The following is an 18,617-nucleotide window of genomic DNA, read 5'->3' as shown; positions in this document are numbered from 1 at the left end:
AAAGGAAAAATATAAATACACTTGCAGAACTCTGAGATAAATATTATCTTTTCCATTTTTGCATTTTCCCACTTGTATGTGCATATATATTTATATAAACATATATATTTACATATTTTATACATACATTATTTAATAAGGATAAGATATACTGTTTATATAATTTTTATTTCCAGTACCTTTTCACCTAATGTTATCATGACAATTTCCCACATGATCTAATATTCCTCATTTAGAAAATTTAAAACTTATTTAATATTTCAACATATGATATCACTTATTTAAACAATGCCCTATTGTTGGAAACAAATTATTTCCAAGTTTTTCTTTTTTACAAATAGTATTCCAGTTAATGCCATGGTACCTAGATTTCTGTGAAATCCTTAGAATAAATTTCTACACATGTACTCACTAGGTCAAATAACCAACTCGTGCAGACAATTTTTAAAAAATCTATATTCAGACCTTTACATTCACAACTATATTAAGTATATTGATTTCATTTGTTTCGCTCTTTTGTTTTCACCCTGTTGATAGATAGGTAGGCAGATAGAGAGAGAGAGAGGCATTTCTATGGGGAGGGTGGGAGGGAGGAGACGCAACAGGGAAGACATATGGGAACATATGTTTATGTATGACTGATTCACTTTGTTATAAAGCAGAAACTAACACACCATTGTAAAGCAATTATACCCCAATAAAGATGTTAAAAAAAAAAAAAGGCATTTCTTTTAATTTAATACGTCTCTCATTGATCTTGTTGCCTCATGTCTCTGCCTCTTCTAAATATTTTTGCACAGTTTTGGCGTTAACTGGGTGTTTTGCCAAAAAGTCAGTTCAGTGTTCCTCAGATAGTTGTTCAATACTGCCCGCCTCTTCAGGTGCTGAAAAAGGAAATTCTAATGATTTGTTAACACTTGTTAATATAGATAAGATTAAGGCCCCAATTTTCTTATGAAAGCTTACTACTTGGGGCTGGTTTCACAGAAATATCATAACATTATATGCAGTCAAGTTGCACTGATATTCCATATGAGGAAACAAAATCTGTGAAAGGATTTAAATATGAAAATAATTATGTAAATGATAAGTATTATTTATTATTAAGTATAATTAGTAGTTGTCAAGCAGATCCTTTTCTCCCAAAGAGCCACAAATCTTTCAAAATGAATGCTTGCAATTAATAATACTTAGATAGGGGAAAAATGAGTTTTTCTCAGCTTTTCCATCATAGCCTAGCTACTGCCAGGCAAACAACTTGATAGAATCAGTGGAAGCTTAAACAGGTGATAATCTCCTCTTGCTCTCCAATTGATCACTAAATGGCTTTTCTGTGGATTGCAATCATTGAACGGTTGTAATTGTAGCCTTCTGCTATATTTACCATTAGAAAATTTCTTTTTACATGGAGCGTGCTGTTCTAATAAGCAGTGGGTTTTTCACAAACTGGTTTATCATTCACAATGATTAGGTTCCCCTTTATTTGAACTGGTGCATAAAATGCCACTTACGTTTTTTTTTTAATTTAATTTAATTTATTATTTTATACAGCAGGTTCTCATTAGTTATCCATTTTATACATATTAGTGTATATATGTCAATCCCAATCTCCCAATTCATCCCACCACCACCCTCCCCTCGCCACTTTCCCCCCTTGGTGTCCATACATTTGTTCTCTACATCTGTGTTCTCTACATCATGTTTTTAAATGATTTTTTCTCTTTGCCTTTGCTGTTAGTGTAACCGGAGGTGGGGTCTAGCTGCTCGCCGCTCAAAAGCAAGTAAAGAGGCAAGGTTGGTGGAAAGGAACGTTTACTTTGTTTTGGGTGCCGGCGACCAGGGGGTGTGGGAGGGAGGACGCCTGTCCGAAGGCCAACTCCCCGCACCCACCCAATGAGGGGGCAAGAGCTTTTATAGACGGAGGGAGGGGGGCTACACGCAGAAACAGCACAGTCAGCTCTGACCGTCATCTTGAAATTGGTCATCGGTGGTCTGACCAGTGTCATCTTGATTGTTTTAAGTACAGTTAGTCTTCAGTTCCAGGGTCGGTTCGTTCTCATTTCTTTGAGGCCAGTTCTCAGAATTGTGAATTGTGGCAGCTTATGTCATGCCTACAGTCTGGTCATCACGTACTTAACTTCTTCACCTAGTGGGGTTTCACACAGCTCACAGGATATGGCTCAGAATATTATCTATAGCCATTGAGGAGGAACTAAATGTCCTTAACTTTGCTTACTGATAAATTATTATTGTTTTGTCCTGTTTGCTTTTATTTTTTGCTTCTGCATTTTCTCACTTCTCTGATTAAACTTAATTTTGGGCTAAAGTTTTTCCACAGACAAAAAGCAGGCAGAGGACATGGTTAGGGGAAAGGATCATAGGGTCCTGCTCTGTCTCATTAGGAGTCTCATTTAGGTGCATAGTTAATGTCTGCATCGCTTGGCCTCTGCTAGAAGAGGAGTGAGGTGCACGGGACGCCCACGGCCTGCTCAGAAAGCCTACAAACATTGGAAAGGGATGGCGGTATCTGCCACACTGTCAACCTGTTCTACTCGGTGTGCTACTGCTGTTATAGCACATGCTGAGCTGTCAATAAAAATCAGTCAAAGGGGCTTCCCTGGTCGCGCAGTGGTTGAGAGTCTGCCTGCGGATGCAGGGGACACCGGTTCATGCCCCAGTCTGGGAAGATCCCATATGCCTCGGAGCAGCTGGGCCCGTGAGCCATGGCCGCTGAGCCTGTGCTCCGCCAAAAAAAAAAAAAAAATCAGTCAAAGCATTCTGTGTAGCGTAGGGAGGTGTGGGAAAAGGGGTCATTCCAGTTGCATAAAGATGATGCATCTGGTTGGCAAGAGGGCCCATATTCATGTTTAATCATGTATGGAGCCTCTGTCCTCCTTCCTGGTCCCCGTTACTCATCTGTTCAGGTCTCCCTGCCTCCCTGACCGCCTCCCCCATCTTCCCAGCTGCTCATCCCTGTACTTGATTCAGAGTATCTATGAGAGTCGGCCCTGAGCTGCAGGGCCTGATCTCTGCAAAAATGGATTGGTCTGTCGTGAGCCGCACAAAACAAAACAAAAATCAGGAAACGAGTGAAAGCATCTGTGAGCTAAAGTGGAATAATTATACCTCGGTACCCTGTTTATAAAGATATATAGCAGACTTCCTGCCATATTATCACCCAGTAAGTGTACTTTTTTTTTTTCCTTTTAGTGAAGAGAGAATGCTTTTATGTCAATCTATTCATGCTTAAGACTCACAGTGCCTATTGTCTATAACTGTGAGATACAACTCGGGAAGGATATAGATGGAGTATTTGGCTTCAATAAAGTGGGTGGAGCAGGAAATGGGCCCTACACCTGGCCTTGTTTACAACGAGTGACTTGTTAAAATGAGCATCTATACCAGGAAAAATTAATCAGCATATGTAACCATAAGGAAGGTGGAAAGTGCTGATCACATACATTGCTCAGGTGCTGTCAGAGAGATTCCGGGGCTGATGGAGGCTATACAAGCCCTAGCATCAGATGGGAACAACTCTCTCCCCCACAAGCTAGCTCGCTTTCCCCCTTCCTAAAGGCAGGCCCTTACAAATGTGGTGTCTGGGGTGGTCCTCTAATTTTCCGTAATCTATGTGTGGCTGTGGAATGAGATAGAGCTAACGTGCAAACAAAGGGTAGTGAAAATGACATGAGCTCTGGAGTGAGACAGAACTGCATCCAGATCCCATCCCTAACATTGATTTAGTTACGTAAATTGAACAAGTTCCTTAAATTCTCTGAACTGCAGTTGCCTTGTCTGTGAGGTAGAAATCAGGTCAGTCTTTACTGGGTTATTGTATGCATTATAAATAATATATATAAAAGGCCTAGCATGGCAGTGACATAAAACAGACACTCAAAGTGGTAACTATTACTATAACTCAGGAAGACTACTCTGCCCAACATAGGCAGTTCTAAAGTGAAACAATATATAATAAAATCTTATTCAGAAGAACTTATAAGTAGGCAGTGGATTGGGTAGCTATATCCTATGGCTAGGTCTCAGTGCATCAATTCATATCCAAGGAGATTCTCAACATGTAGTAGATGCAACGTATTTCCAATTAATATCATCATAAGAACTAAACCTCTGTATTTCTTTGGTTTCTAAGAAATTTTCAACCTTAATAATATGTTAGAGTACTTCTGGGTTTAGCTCTTACTGAATTATAAATGCTATCATTTTATACCTAAGATGCATGGTTCACTCAGTGCAGGTGGGGGAAAACTGAATGTTTTAAACTGGCTAACTCTGGCTTGCTGAAGTTCTGGTACACGGACTAAGTGGTGAAGTCAGTAAAGCTGATGAGGTTTCATTTCTAAATGTACTAGGACTAGGTCAAGATGCTAGTTTCCAACTGCATATATCCTTTCTGATGATTATCTTTTTTTTTTTTTTTTTGCTTGAGTGTAAAGATATTCTTTTCTCTGTATTTTTGAGAAAATATTAGCTTGGCTGTCCCAAGCTAACATATGACGTTATGTTAGCTAAAAACTATGGCGTTATGAAAGAGTGACTTCAGTGACTCAGTGCTTCCCACTTGGTAATTTCTCTCACCCTCAGGAGTAGCCTCAAATGCTAGCTCCCATCAATTACTGGATGCCCCATATTTTCCCAGCATCATTATAATCACTCCTATCAGTTCAGCACCTGTAATGAGCCAGGCTGCTTATCCATTTACAATCTTCACTGTTTTTTATATATATTAGCTCAGTTTGCTACCTCTTGTCCCCCTCAAGCCAATATCAAATGTTTATTAATTAGGTAAAAATGGTATTAACCACTTACATCAGGAAGGGCAAAAGGGTATCATCTTGAGTGCCCATTCTGAATGAGTGGTAATGGTTGGCAGAAGCACTGAATTAAGAAAAAAATTTAAGCTCTGTCCAGCCTTAGGGGGGAAGAATGCCGTGATTGATTAGCAATGTCTGCCTTGGTTAAAAGAAAAAAGAATAGAAATAGGTTGAGTGACTTGCAGGACGGAAAGGATGGGGATTCTCGGGCTCAATTTCCTTGCTGTTTATAAGCTTCTTAGAGACACAGGTAATGTTTCAACTTTCCATCATGTTGCCACAGTGTTCATTTCCAAATCATTTATTTCTTCACTCCTCCATTTATTCCTGCTGAGTTCTCCTGGACTCAGAAACTTCACACACTCTATTCCCTTATGTTGAGCCTCACATACTTCCAAGTGGCTTCCAAGTGGCCTCCAAGGGTGGCCTTGTCCTGTTTATCCCGAGAAATTCCCCCAGGTTAATATGTGTCGCAACGTCTTTCTATTTTATACTATAGAACTTGTATGAATTTGTAATCATTTGTTAGAATGTTTTCTTGTTAATTTACTGTTTCCCTCACTGAACTCTAAATTCCATGAGCCCAAGAACCGCATCTCTCTTTTTGACAAGCCACCTTATTTATACCCGGCACACACATCTGGGAAAGAGTAGACATTTAATAAATATTTGTTGAAACAGCAAATCCACTAAACTTTGGAGATTCAAACTTAATAAAACATGGATCCTGGCTTCACAGAACTCATATTGTAGTGAAGCAGAAAGTTGATTAAGTAAATGATTATGATGCAATGTGATAAAAGAAACATAGATGTAAGGAAATATCACTGCTGCCTGGATCAGGGGGAAGGTGTTGGGGATGCATTCCAAAAGTGATGTCAAGATTGAAGAGTAAGGAGTAAAAATGGACCTTTTAAGAAAAATCAAGCGCTGCAACTTGTGCGATTTGAATTTGATATGTTCCACCATTAAAGTTTTTTTTTTAAATCAAGCAGGGTATATTAACATGCATCTGTAGTATTGCCCTAAAAGCATTTTAAAAGAAATATGGATGTCTTACCTACAGAGGCACACAATTAGGCTCTTCCCTCAAGGTATTCTTAGTGTTAACCCTTTATATTGCTTTTTACTTGATGTACCCACTAATTGTTCTGATCCAGTGGCCTTGATGAAATTTTTGGTCATTTGCAAAAGTGTCAGTGGGGATTATGTGAGCACGAGTCTTTCAGAATTTTAAGTAGAAAATGGCTCAAGCATCTCCTACAGTTAGGGTACATGTGGTTACAGTAGAATAATTTAGAGAAGTGAAATTGGGTCTGTCTCTTTAGGTTTAAATATATGACTTGGGGATAATAAAGGAAAATCATTACTAGCACAACAAGGGATATTTAAAATAAAAGATGGTTTTAGGTACACCACTAACTTTCTTACAGCGTCAATGATAAATTGTTAGGTATTATATTGATGGTAGCAGGCGGTAACATGTCCCTTTGTAGTTGAAGCTTTTTTTAAAGCTTATTTTTTTTTAACATCTTTATTGGAGTATAATTGTTTTACAATGGTGTGTTAGTTTCTGCTGTATAACAAAGTGAATCAGCTATACACATACATATATCCCCATATCTCCTCCCTCTTGCGTCTTCCTCCCTCCCACCCTCCCTATACCACCCCTCTAAGTGGTCACAAAGCACCGAGCTGATCTCCCTGTGCTATGCAGCTGCTTCCCACTAGCTATCTATTTTACATTTGGTAGTGTATATATGTCCATGCCACTCTCTCACTACGTCCCAGCTTACCCTTCCCCCTCCCCGCGTCCTCAAGTCCATTCTCTACATCTGCGTCTTTATTCCTGTCCTGCCCCTAGGTTCTTCAGAGCCTTTTTTTTTTAGATTCCATATATATGTGTTAGCATACAGTATTTGTTTTTCTCTTTCTGACTTACTTCACTCTGTGTGATAGACTCTAGGTCCATCCACCTCACTACAAATAACGCAATTTCATTTCTTTTTATGGCTGAGTAATATTCCATTGCATATATGTGCCACATCTTTATCCATTCATCCGTCGATGGACACTTAGGTTGCTAGTTGAAGCTTTTTTGTACAAATAAGCTGGAGGGGTTTTTTTTTTTGGCTCGATTATATATTTATTCTTTTATAAGGCAAAGAGGAAGAAAGGGAGGGATAGACTAAGAAAGTATGGAGCAAAACATTTCCTTAAATCACATTTAAAATAAGGTAGAGTGTAGTAAAATACAGGAAGGTAGACTGAAAGGCAACAGTAAATTTTTTTAAAAGAACTTTTATAATTATATTACATCACTTGACAGAGCTGTAGTTCTTTGTGTAAGCCTTTAAAACTTCCCCCAAACATGTTCATTCACCTTGATTCAATCATGTGCACAGAAGAAGTTCCTTGTTGGGTTGGTAAAGCAGAATCATATCCAGGCTCTAGCTAGATCCAAACACTATTGCAGTTCTGTACAAACCTGTGTGGTATGTACAGATAGAAACAGCAATATGTAAACCTGTTCACCTTTGGTACATTGATCATTTCCTAAACTTATTTCACCTGTACCCACCACCCCTCCCCCCCCACACACAAAGCACTAATACCCCTGTAAGATATATTAAATGTGTTGATTTGGATAACTAGAATTTGATCGACAGAATTCCTCCAGCAAGAGGGAGTTTTAGGTAGAATGGAAGAGAAACTCATGGAAACGCTTGAATGGTCCTTTCCTTGATTCCACAAAATGAGTAAGACTGATCGAGTCCCTTTAATATGCAGCATCCATATTGCATTTGTTCTTACATTTTATGCTGTAATTAAATACAGAGTAAAAGTTATTGAGTGAATATTAAGTTTATTGGGTAGCTGAGTTGATAATTGTATTTTATTTTTGTGCATTGGAAATCTGTGTACATTTATATTGTAGGAATATGGCAATGCTCCAAGAAAAATGAGAAATTCACTGGTAATTTCCCACCCAAAGAGAGCCATTGTTAACGTTTTAATATTATATACTCTTTGTGTCAGTTTGTTTTTTAGTCAAAAATGGCATCTTATTGCTTGAATTTGCATTTCACTGATTATGTGATAAAAACTTTTTAGGGCTTCCCTGGTGGCGCAGTGGTTGAGAGTCTGCCTGCTGATGCAGGGGACGCGGATTCGTGCCCCGGTCCGGGAAGATCCCACATGCCGTGGAGCGGCTGGGCCCGTGAGCCATGGCCGCTGAGCCTGCGCGTCCGGAGCCTGTGCTCCGCAACGGGAGAGGCCACAACAGTGAGAGGCCCGTGTACCGCAAAAAAAAAAAAAAAAAAGAAAACTCCGTTTTAATTTAATTTTTCTTGAGGTAACATTGGTTACCGCCTCTCAGCTCGAAATTCACCTTTTGTTACTTGCTCTGTGAAAAGTGCTATGGGTCCTTTAAATAGTTTTTCCTTGGCCAGCTCGTGTGATGTTAGGCTTTCCTAATTGATGGCACCTGAGGAAGGTGTTGCTTCGTGATGCCCCGGTGCTTGCTGGGAAGGCTCTTGGTGGCGTCTTCAGCACCCACTCACTCCTGCAGCTCCGAGGGCGTCCTCAGCCCTGCTCCCGGGGCTCACAACTTCTCCGGTAGTCGGCTTCAGCAGTGCGCAGAGAGAGCAGTGGACGACAGCTTCCGTCAGCATCTTCTATCAAGCAGTTTTGGAGTAGCGCCTCAGGTGAGAAATCTCCCCGTGCATAGTTTTACTGGAACCCTAGAATGTGGATTTCCAGCAACTTACAGAGGGCATATTTCCAGAAAGTTCCACCAGGAGACACCACAGCAGCTTCTTTACCATCCAGTGAGCCACAGTCATGCTCTTTTCAACCGGGTCTGGACCTCAGTCCTGTGGGCAGGGAGGAGGAGGTCTTCTTTTCAACTGGAGGGTTAGCGGCTCTCCTTATTTCTGCTAACTGTGTGTTTTGGCGTTCTCTTTACTTGTCGCTGGCCATTCCTTCCTTACTCTAATCGTCTTTCATAATTAATAGTTTTTTCATTACACTTTCCATGCTCAAATTACTGTTTGTTTTTCTTCTGGTTGGAGCCAGAATAATAACTAAATAATCTAATATTAGTGTGTTATTGTTTAATTTTAAAACCCATTTTTCACATTTTTTTGTTTCTACATCATTATTTTAATGGCTTCATAGTAGTCCATGTAGTAGTAAATACTTCATGCCTATTGTTATACAGTTTATATGTTTTCATTTTCACAATTGTAGACAATGCTTTAGTGAACATCTTGGTACACATCCTTTGCTCCTATCCGTAATGATTTTCATTAATTCTCAGTCATTTGGACATTTTAGTCAGAGGCAAGTGATGAACACACCACGTCAAGTGCTTTATATATTTCCAGGGGAATACTGACCATATTACTTAGCACCATAGCAAAACATCAGAAAAAAGTGAGGAAATCATGATTTTTATTGTCTTCTGCCAAACTCTCATAGCAAGAATCTGAAAAATCTCTGGTGAAACACAACTGAAACTAGATTTGAGATTGAGCCATTAAATCCCAGTTATCACCAATCACTTCTGGCTGCTTCTGATTAAACACTTTCTTTGTGTTTACGATTGGGGAATCCACCTCATGAAAAGAATGGCAAATGGGAAAGAAGTAAATGATTCGGAATATCTTGGTCGTTCCTGGGAGAGCGCTCTGACAAAGCAAACGGTTTACCTGAATGTCTTAAGCAAACTGAGCTTGGCTGATTTCCTGTGTTTACAGAAAAGAACCGCTGTAGCTTCAGCTGGAAACCCTAAGCCAGTGGCTCAGTGGTGGTTTTTTTTGACGTGCCTGCATCACAGGTATAAACAATCTGCGATGTTGAGCTAAACGTACCTAAACTGCTGAGGCTCTTTCAGGTTAATTTAAACCAACAGGGAATGATCCTGACTGGCAACAATAGAAGATTCTCTCCCAGCAGGAAGTGCATGGGGGCATCCCTTCTAGATCAGACATGCTTCAGAGACTGCTTCTGGAAGCGGTCGTCTTAATTGAATGTTTGTGTCTGAATGTTTGTTGCTCACAGATGTTTCTCACCAATACTGTTGAGCCTTTTGGTGGTTTCTAAAAGAGGCTATGTTAATCTCAGAACAAGGAGATACAACATATATGACGTGTAATCACACTATAATGATAAAAATAGACATATGCCATCATTGTTGTCATGGGCAGTATCAAAAACTCAACACAGTCACTGTAACTTATTGGGCACCTGTTATGTAGACAACATGTCTCTTGTCCATGGATTAGTGTAGTTAATCCTCACAAAGCTCTTAAGAAGTAAGTACCAATAATATCCCCATTTTACAGATGAAGACACTGAGGAAGAGAAAAGTTAAGAATTTGCCTATGATTAGTTATCCATCTGTTCAGCCAGTGCACAAATTACACTGCCCAACTCCAAGATCAGGTGAGTACAATGGCCTGAGCACCATGCTTTACTGCTTCCCACATATTTAGGAGCTAAAAGAAATCAAGTAGTGGACCTTAAAGAAAATCTTCCTCTACCTTCATTCAACTCTTTTCGCTTTCATTGTGGTGGAGTCTGTGAGAGACTTAATGTATCATGTAGAATTATCAAGTTAAATGACTGCATTTTTCCCCTTAATTGACCATTTTGAATTGAATTGCTTGGATTTATCAGATTTTTTTATAATGCAGTGTGGTCTACAATAGCTATTGCCAGCCTCTTTCCCACCATCACTACACCTGAAAAATAAAATTCACACATATGACATTCTATCATGTGCTTATCCAGAATTAATGCACAAAGCTGCATAAGTAAAAATCTGTGGTTTATGCACAGTTTCTTCCAGGCCAGCTGCTGTGTCTCCCAGTCACCCTAGGGTCCACAGTTAAGGACCTGCAAGTCTAGAGAAACTGAGAGAGACGTGTTGGCTTGGCCAATAGGTCTTGAGCACCTGTAAAGTGCAAGGAGCTGGATCACTGTGGTGGACTTGTCGGGGATTTAAAAATAATAAGACAGCCTAGGAGACAGGCTTTGACACCACTGACAAAAATACACTTCAATTACCAGGCAGTGAGAAAAGGAGGGACGTGGGTAGAGGAACATGTCAGCAGGGTGTGCTGCGTGTGGCCCATCTTCAAGTCTCAGTTGAATTCTACTGTTCAAATGTGGGCCACTTGGGGGAAATTCTGTACCATGAGGGTTTTGCTGAATGTTTAAAAAGTCTTACAAAAAGATGAATAGGACGTAGCAGGTGGCAAATCAGAAAGTTGTGTCCTGTAAACAGGGGGAGGTCAATCCAACCTCCAAATCCCAAAATATATCAATATCCCATAATAGAGAATCACTATCAGGGAACTTGCTGTTTGTTTATTAGTGGCAGCATGGCATAAAATCAGGATAATTCAGCGTTTAAAATCCCTACTTTGTTTGAATTTATAACTAGTATAAATACTTCTAAGATTATATACATTTAAATTTTTTCTGCAACAAGTTAGACAGGATCACAAATTCACATGATGCTCAAAAGAACACTCAGAAATATTTAATGAAAACCTTCATTCTAGTGATGAGGAAACTCTAGCTCAAATAAGAAGCAAAAAACCATACTCAAGCAAACAAATCTGTAAAAGAGTTGTAATCAGAAATATCCAGTTGTCCTACCTCCTAATTTTGTGATCCATCTGCTTCACCATCAGTCAAAAAATCTGATTCTTCGAAGAAAGAACTTTGGCTTGGCTTTAGAGAGTAAGATTAAAAAAAAAGAAAAAACAAACACTTAGGCAAAGGAACAAACAGCCAAAATTAAGTAAATCTGGGATTTTTTTTAAACCAGCGTTGTCTGCATTGTTATTTTGGGCTCAGAGCGATGGCTTGATGCCAAATTTAAATGGAAAGCATTATCTACTCCATATTTATAAATCTTTAGATTCTGCATGTGTCATGAAAAATGTAAGTAAATTTTATAATAGTAAGGTGTGTGGGATTAATTTGTATTCTATGTTGAAAAGCTCCACGGTAGGCAATTAATTCATGAAACACCAGCGATTGCTGCCTTAAGGGCTACATTGCTAGATAAAATTACAGACCTCAAATCTTATGATTACACTGGTATCTATTTTTTGTGTGGTCTAGGGAATATATCATCTTAAATTGAATATTTACCTAATCAGTAGGCTAAGGGTATCTTCTGGGTTCTGCCCCCTTCGACTCTAGAACGCGTTGTCTAGTTGTGAATATTAATATGCTGCTTATATAGGTAGGTACTACTGCTTACTGTTTTCACTTCATGGCACACTTATTAAATGATACTTGTATGCTATACTAGAATAAACTAGAGGGGATCTAAATGGAGCTTGGTAAAAATTGTATAGCCTTTATATTAAACAATGCTAAAGTAAAACAACTAATATAAATAAAAATTTAAAATAACAAGCCATAATAAAGTATAAAGTATTGGGAAAGATATCAAATACTTAATTTACATAATTTTCAAGTAATGCTTTTCAGGATTTTTACTGAGAAACTTGTAGTTGCTTCCACAAACATGTGTTTTTTGGTTTTTCTGTTTGTTTTGTTTTGTTTACCAGGTCTTATTCTTGAAGTTGTGACTGTAATTCTAATCAATGTTTTAATAACATCTCTGTATTTTTGATCGTCACATTAGACAAAATTTTAATCATTTTTACGATCAAAAATTTTAAGCCAGTGTTTTTCAAAGAATCTAGTTTCTTCTTTCTTTGGCACACAAAAACTCATTGCAGTATCATCTGATGATGTGTATGAGACTGATTTCGTTCCAAGTTGGTGGTTGCTTTTGTAAGGTATGTCCCAATAATGATGGTAGAAGGCACAGACTGGTAGAGCCTTCACATCCACTAGGCGGTCATATCATCTTTACATGAAGATAGAGATGGGCGGGTAACCACCTAAACCCACGCTGACAAGGTCTCCTGGGACTCCCGCCCCTGACCTGCTGTATCTTTGCTCTGGATCATTAGTTCTTGTAGCAGTCGTAGCAATCTCTTGTTCACCATGAGCATTGGCATACTCGCCGCTGGCTGTTGCACAAGTTGATGCCCGCTGGTTGAATGGCGAGAGAACTTTGATGGACCCATGGGTGTGGCGTTTCTCACTGTGTCTGCCATCCGAGACCACTTTTGACCTTTTGTCTGACTCTCTCTCTCTTGCGTAACCTTCCTGGGAGACCCTAGAGAGGCTATTTGTGGCTGAATGTGAATAGTTGCAGGGTTCTGGGTAACCCAGGCTGTACCAGGCAGCCCCAAGTGTTGAGGGGATCATTATCTCATGTCCCACTTACAAACATTAGATTCAGAACTGTATACCTAAGCAGACTGCTTGGTACCCTCTGATTCAGGTATGTGACTTAAAACAGCCTTGAAGAACTTTGAAAGTAATATAAAAAATGGCAAACTTCTCTATTTTACCCTTTCTTTACCTAGACTAAACCTGCGGCCTCACAGGAGCTGAGAACATATTTATTCTTTATCTTTTACTTCAGACACTCAGCAGGAAGGTAACACACTTTGAATGAAAAAGGACAATTCAAGTTAGGTTGGTGCTTTGCCTAAGCCAGAAAGGTTTAGGGAGAGAAATTGAGGATGAAGAACAAAAGAGACAAGCTTTTTCCTTTTCTTTTTTTTAACCTCTCATGGTTTGACTTAATTCTATTATTTGAATGATTTTGAATTGATTTGGACACACCCACATTTAAATGTAAGTTCAAAAATGCATTCTAAAGTCAAATGGAAAGTAATTTGTGTGGTCTTGTTATGAAAATAGTTTTATTCTCTGTATACTCCAGTCTCTCCACTCATTTATTCATACTTGTATTCATCTATTTACACATCATTCATATATTCACAAAATATTTGTTACTGTGGATACTATACCTGGTATTGATCTAGGTGCTGAGCTGGAAAGGTGAAAAAGTCATTATCATTACCTTGGAGGGTCTCCCAGTCTTGAGGGGAGTCATAGAGGTTAACACATAATTATTGTACAGTTGGACAAGTATCATTATAGTCTTATGAACAGAATATCAGGAGAAAAATATTTTATTTAGTCTTATTATGTATTTGAGTATTCACCTGCCCAAGATGGAAATCTATCTAATAGAGTTTGTACTTTTAAGGACATAATCCAACATGATATTTTTTATTTGCTGAGATCTTTTCTCCATGAAGTGAATTAGGAGCCCAGGCTTCTTCTATGTCCTGACTCTATTTCCTAGGGCCTCAAAGCCTTTGGAATGTAGTTGGAAGACAGAGGAGAAAAGGGTGTAGAGGCTCTGCTCTTAATCACTCCATCCCAGAAGTGACATTCATTACCTTTGCTCACATTCCATTGACAGGGTATACGTGCAGGAGGTGCTGGGTCCTGCAGCCCTGGCAAGTTAACATCTAGCAATAGTTTTACACAGACGAAGGCTAGGAGCTCTTTGCTGAATTGCTCACATTCTCTGGACAAAAGTAAGGAAGTCTGTGGCTGTTTATCCCCTTCTCAAATATATGCTTCATTGTTTTCCATCCCTCTAACTCTAATCATGGGCAGCAATATTTCTTCAATATTTTATCCACTCACACTGTCCAGGGAGGTTTCTTTGGCACAACAAGCAAGGCACACTGGGTTTATTTTTATAGCACATTTCCCACAGTCGTATCAGATAAAATGCATTACATCTCACCAGGTGACTGCTGAATAATCTCACAACTGTGGCTTCCATGTGAAAGGCAGAGATGATTAGCTTCCAAGGTGTTTGTGGGCCAGAATTGCTCTGCTTCCCTTAACTAGGTAGGTTAGTACCTGTTCGAGTTCTTTGAGCTTTGTATACTGTTCCCTTGATTGACAGGAAGAAATCATAGACTTAATAGTCTGGTTGTGAGGATTAAATGAGATATTTTATATAAATTGCTAAGCATGGCTTTAGGCACATATAGAAAGCAATCCATAATTGAGGCTCTTGTCATTGCTAATTAAGGATAGGATATTAAGCAAAAGTGGAAGTGTCCTTTTTGTGGAGGAGGATGATATACTGAAACATTTAAACGTATTATTTGCTGTAACTAATTTCTAATGAGATTTCAATGTGTGCTTGCTGTCTGATTCCCCAAGAGAATGGATTTTCTCCCTCACTTTATCACATAGATATTGCCTGAATAAGGTCCTAATACCTGTGACTGAATTCACTTTTAGGATTGCACTATCCTTTAAGAGGCAGCAAAATATATTAATAAAGAGTGTTAGTTCTAAACTCAGATTTCAAGTTCTAGCTGGGTTACTTATCAGCTGCGTGACCTTGATCAACCTGTTTCTGAATCTGTGACTGTTAGCCAGTGATATTCCTTTCTAGGGACATTATGCTGGGAATGAGATGATTTATATAAAACACTTAGCAGAGAAGATGGCATAGAGCAAGTACCTAATACATGTTACTTTAATCATGATGATTACACAGAATATTGGGATTGGGGTCAGATGACCTGAGTTTATATCTGTGTTCTGTAGCTTTTAATCTTACTGAGCCTCGGTCTCCTCATCCATAAAATTGGGCTAATAATATTCTCTTCACACAGTTGTTACGGTGATCTTAACGTATGTGAAAGTTCATAGAATCTTGCCTAGAACCTATAAAATATTAAATACGTGTTAAAATTATTTTCTTTTATTTGCGGTATCTGTGGCCCTAGGCAAGTTGATCTGCCTCTCATATTGGTTATGCCTCCTACTTGGCCTGTTATAGTTAACATCAAAAAAAAAAAACAGGGTTTCCCTGGTGGCACAGTGGCTGAGAGTCTGCCTGCCGATGCAGGGGACATGGGTTCGTGCCCCAGTCCGGGAAGATCCCACATGCCATGGAGCGGCTGGGCCCGTGAGCCATGGCTGCTGAGCCTGTGCGTCCGGAGCCTGTGCTCCGCAATGGGAGAGGCCAGGACAGTGAGAGTCCCGCGTACGGCAAAAAAAAAAAAAAAAAAAAAACCAAGAAAACAAACCCTCAAGCAACTCTAAAAATAGTACTATATCTAACATTATTATTTAAGAAGAGGATGGCATTCTGTTCCTGAAGGATTTGGCCATTGGAATTGTGGAGGAAGACCATCTTGGGATTTGTGTGGTGACATTTCTTAAATGCATGGTATAGCATGGGTTGCTTTCATCACACAGTAGGGAAATACTAATATCTATAATTTTATAATCACTAACCCAGATTAACTTTAAAGCCATTAGTAAAGACGAATTCCATTTTGATATTTAGTACCCTGCTAGAGTATCTCTCACTACAGAAGTTTAAAATAAGCATAAAAATAAATCCAGAAACAGATAAAACTAGCCTGTGCTGTGGAACACCATATTCCCAGGCAGTCCAATCTGAGGTCCACAGTCAAAAAATATTTTAATCTATGAACTATGTCTACAGTGGGTGTTGATGGGAGACAATGAGAAATTGACGCCTTTTTACCCTCCCTCTGTCCTGAGGTGGTTTCTATTTCAGGTTCGATCATTACACCATTATAGAGAAGCCCTGCTATGCTAATATTTTCCTTAGACTTTGAACAAACTCAGACACCATAAGATTTTTTTTTTTTAACAAGGAGGGAAACCTGAGAGCTTTCTGTGGTATCTCCCTTGTACTCCTTCTATTCTCCTATGTGGATGCCCTTCTCTATCTTATATCACTTCCCCAGTTCAAGAATCCTTCAAGAGTAGCCTCAAAGCCCATCTCTTCTTTGCAAAGTTACTTGTTCCATATTGCTTACATAGATCTCTCTGCTTCCAACCCCCTTGAAACACTGTTCTTGTCTTTCAGTTGAGTGTTGAATCACAGAATTTCTATCATATTATTTAAGTATTATTTAAGTAGCGCAGGGAGAGGCTAATCCTTGAAATCAGGAAATAATTATATCTTAAATTAGAATTTACAGCTCCGTGGCAGTGAACACAGTGGCTAAATAAATAAAAATTTAATTAAAATGGTATGCAATGAGGGCCTTGCAAAAATGCCGTTAAGAATAACATCGTTTGCATAAAACTGAATATCTAAAAACAGCTAGATAAGTATTTAACTTTCCATTTGTATGTATAGATAAAGCACAAGGATTTGCCCATTAGGATTTTATTTTCCATGGTAGGTCATTTCAGATGCTTTAAGTGACCCTACAGGCATCTTTTTAAGATTACCTTTGTACCCTGGTTTTTCATCTTGGGACTACCGCCATGTACAATCCTAAAATGTTCCATAAAGGCTCAATCTTGCTTTTATGTCATGAGCCGTTTCCATTTAGTTAAAATTAAACTCTCAGCTACAGGAATATCTCCCAGGACTCAAAGCTTTGCCTTCTCAGTTAAAGCGTCTAAGCTGCTAGCTTCCTGAGGGCAGTGAGCTCAGAGTGAAGCTGAATGACAGTGAAACCCCAAGTGACGTGACATCGCTTCATTCCAGAATGGGTGTTCCCCGACGGCTGCATCTAACATATGCACAAAATCTCCCTCTTGATTTGCACTTCCAACACCATTCCTAAAATGTAAGCATTGTTCTTTGGTGTCTCCTAGGTAGCATAAATTAAATGGGATAGTTTTTGTATTGTGTTCCACCTCCACGTAGATTTTTCTTTACTGGTTTCTACATGTGTCTCAAGTTAAAGCATTGTTTCCTAACTATCTCACTCCCTCTCCTGTTTACCCTCCTGTCCCTCACTTGCATATGAGAGCACAGTAAGCAGACACCTTTCCTAGTATCCACCATTGATCCATCCCCTATTGCCCTGTCCTCGTAGGACCTGATTTGATAGGAAAAGGTGTTCATTCTCAGATATTTACCAGCATGAGTGAGACTACCAATGCTTCATCCTTTCATTCACTGTGTTAGGTTTGTAAGAGACACATGGAACAAAAGGGGCTTAATCTCTTTTGGCGCCCAGCTGGAAATCCACAGGGAGAGAAGGAGCAAACAGGTATGCTGCTAATTATCAAACAGGTTGTTATGATGGGACATAGAACAGGGAATGAGAGCTCACCTGGTTAGAAGCAGGTGATCAGGGGGTTGACTTTTTAATAACTTTATTGAGGTACAATTTACACACAATACATTGTTCATATTTAAAGTATACTAAATACTGTGAGTTTTAATATATGCATAGACCCACAAACCCATCATCCCAAACAAAATACCAAATATATTATAATTCCCAGTGTTTTCTTGTGCAGCTTTGCAATTCTTTCTTCTCTCTATGCTTTACTCACTATATATTAGTTTACATTTTCTAGAATTTTATAAAAATGGCATTATGCTTTTTTTTTTCTTGGTCTGGGTTATTTTACTCAGCATAATGATTTTGAGATTCATTCATGTCGTTGAACGTATCAATAGCTTACTCCATTTATTCACTTACTTATTTATGGCTGAATGGGATTCCACTACAAGAATATACCACAATTTAACTTTGCACTCCCTGATGGGCATTTGGGTTGTTTCCAGTCTTGTCTTTTATGACTAAATCTGTTAGGAATATTTGTCTACAAGTCTTTGTGTGGATGATATACTTTCATTTCCTCTTGGTAAAAATTTAGAAGTGGCCTTGCTGGGACATACTATCAGGACTTTTGACTGATGGAACAGCATAAGAGGTTGGAATACACATAGTAATGAATCTTTGAAGGAGGAGAGTTGGGGCACCTTTTGGTCCCTTCCCAGGGGATAAGTATATACTTCAAAGGTACCTCAAATTTGCCAAGTTTTGAGTCTCAGTTCTCGACCTTCTT

At 38.9% G+C, this 18,617-nt stretch overlaps 1 protein-coding gene and 1 long non-coding RNA gene across 2 annotated transcripts in view; one reads left to right on the top strand and one right to left on the bottom strand.

The window, feature by feature from the left end:
• LOC138842536 (uncharacterized) overlaps positions 1-18,617 on the top strand; it is a 102,633-nt gene that overhangs the window by 67,700 nt on the left and 16,316 nt on the right. The window lies entirely within an intron of this gene.
• On the bottom strand, positions 6,953-11,808 carry LOC132595364 (uncharacterized). The gene is made up of 2 exons (XR_009561501.1): positions 11,502-11,808; positions 6,953-7,654 (listed from the first exon to the last, which is right to left on the bottom strand). It is a non-coding gene; the product is annotated as an uncharacterized lncRNA (long non-coding RNA).

Source organism: Globicephala melas, unplaced genomic scaffold (genome assembly GCF_963455315.2).
Source record: "Globicephala melas unplaced genomic scaffold, mGloMel1.2 SCAFFOLD_99, whole genome shotgun sequence".
Lineage (NCBI taxonomy): Eukaryota > Metazoa > Chordata > Mammalia > Artiodactyla > Delphinidae > Globicephala > Globicephala melas.
This window is presented reverse-complemented; position numbering and strand designations above follow the sequence as displayed.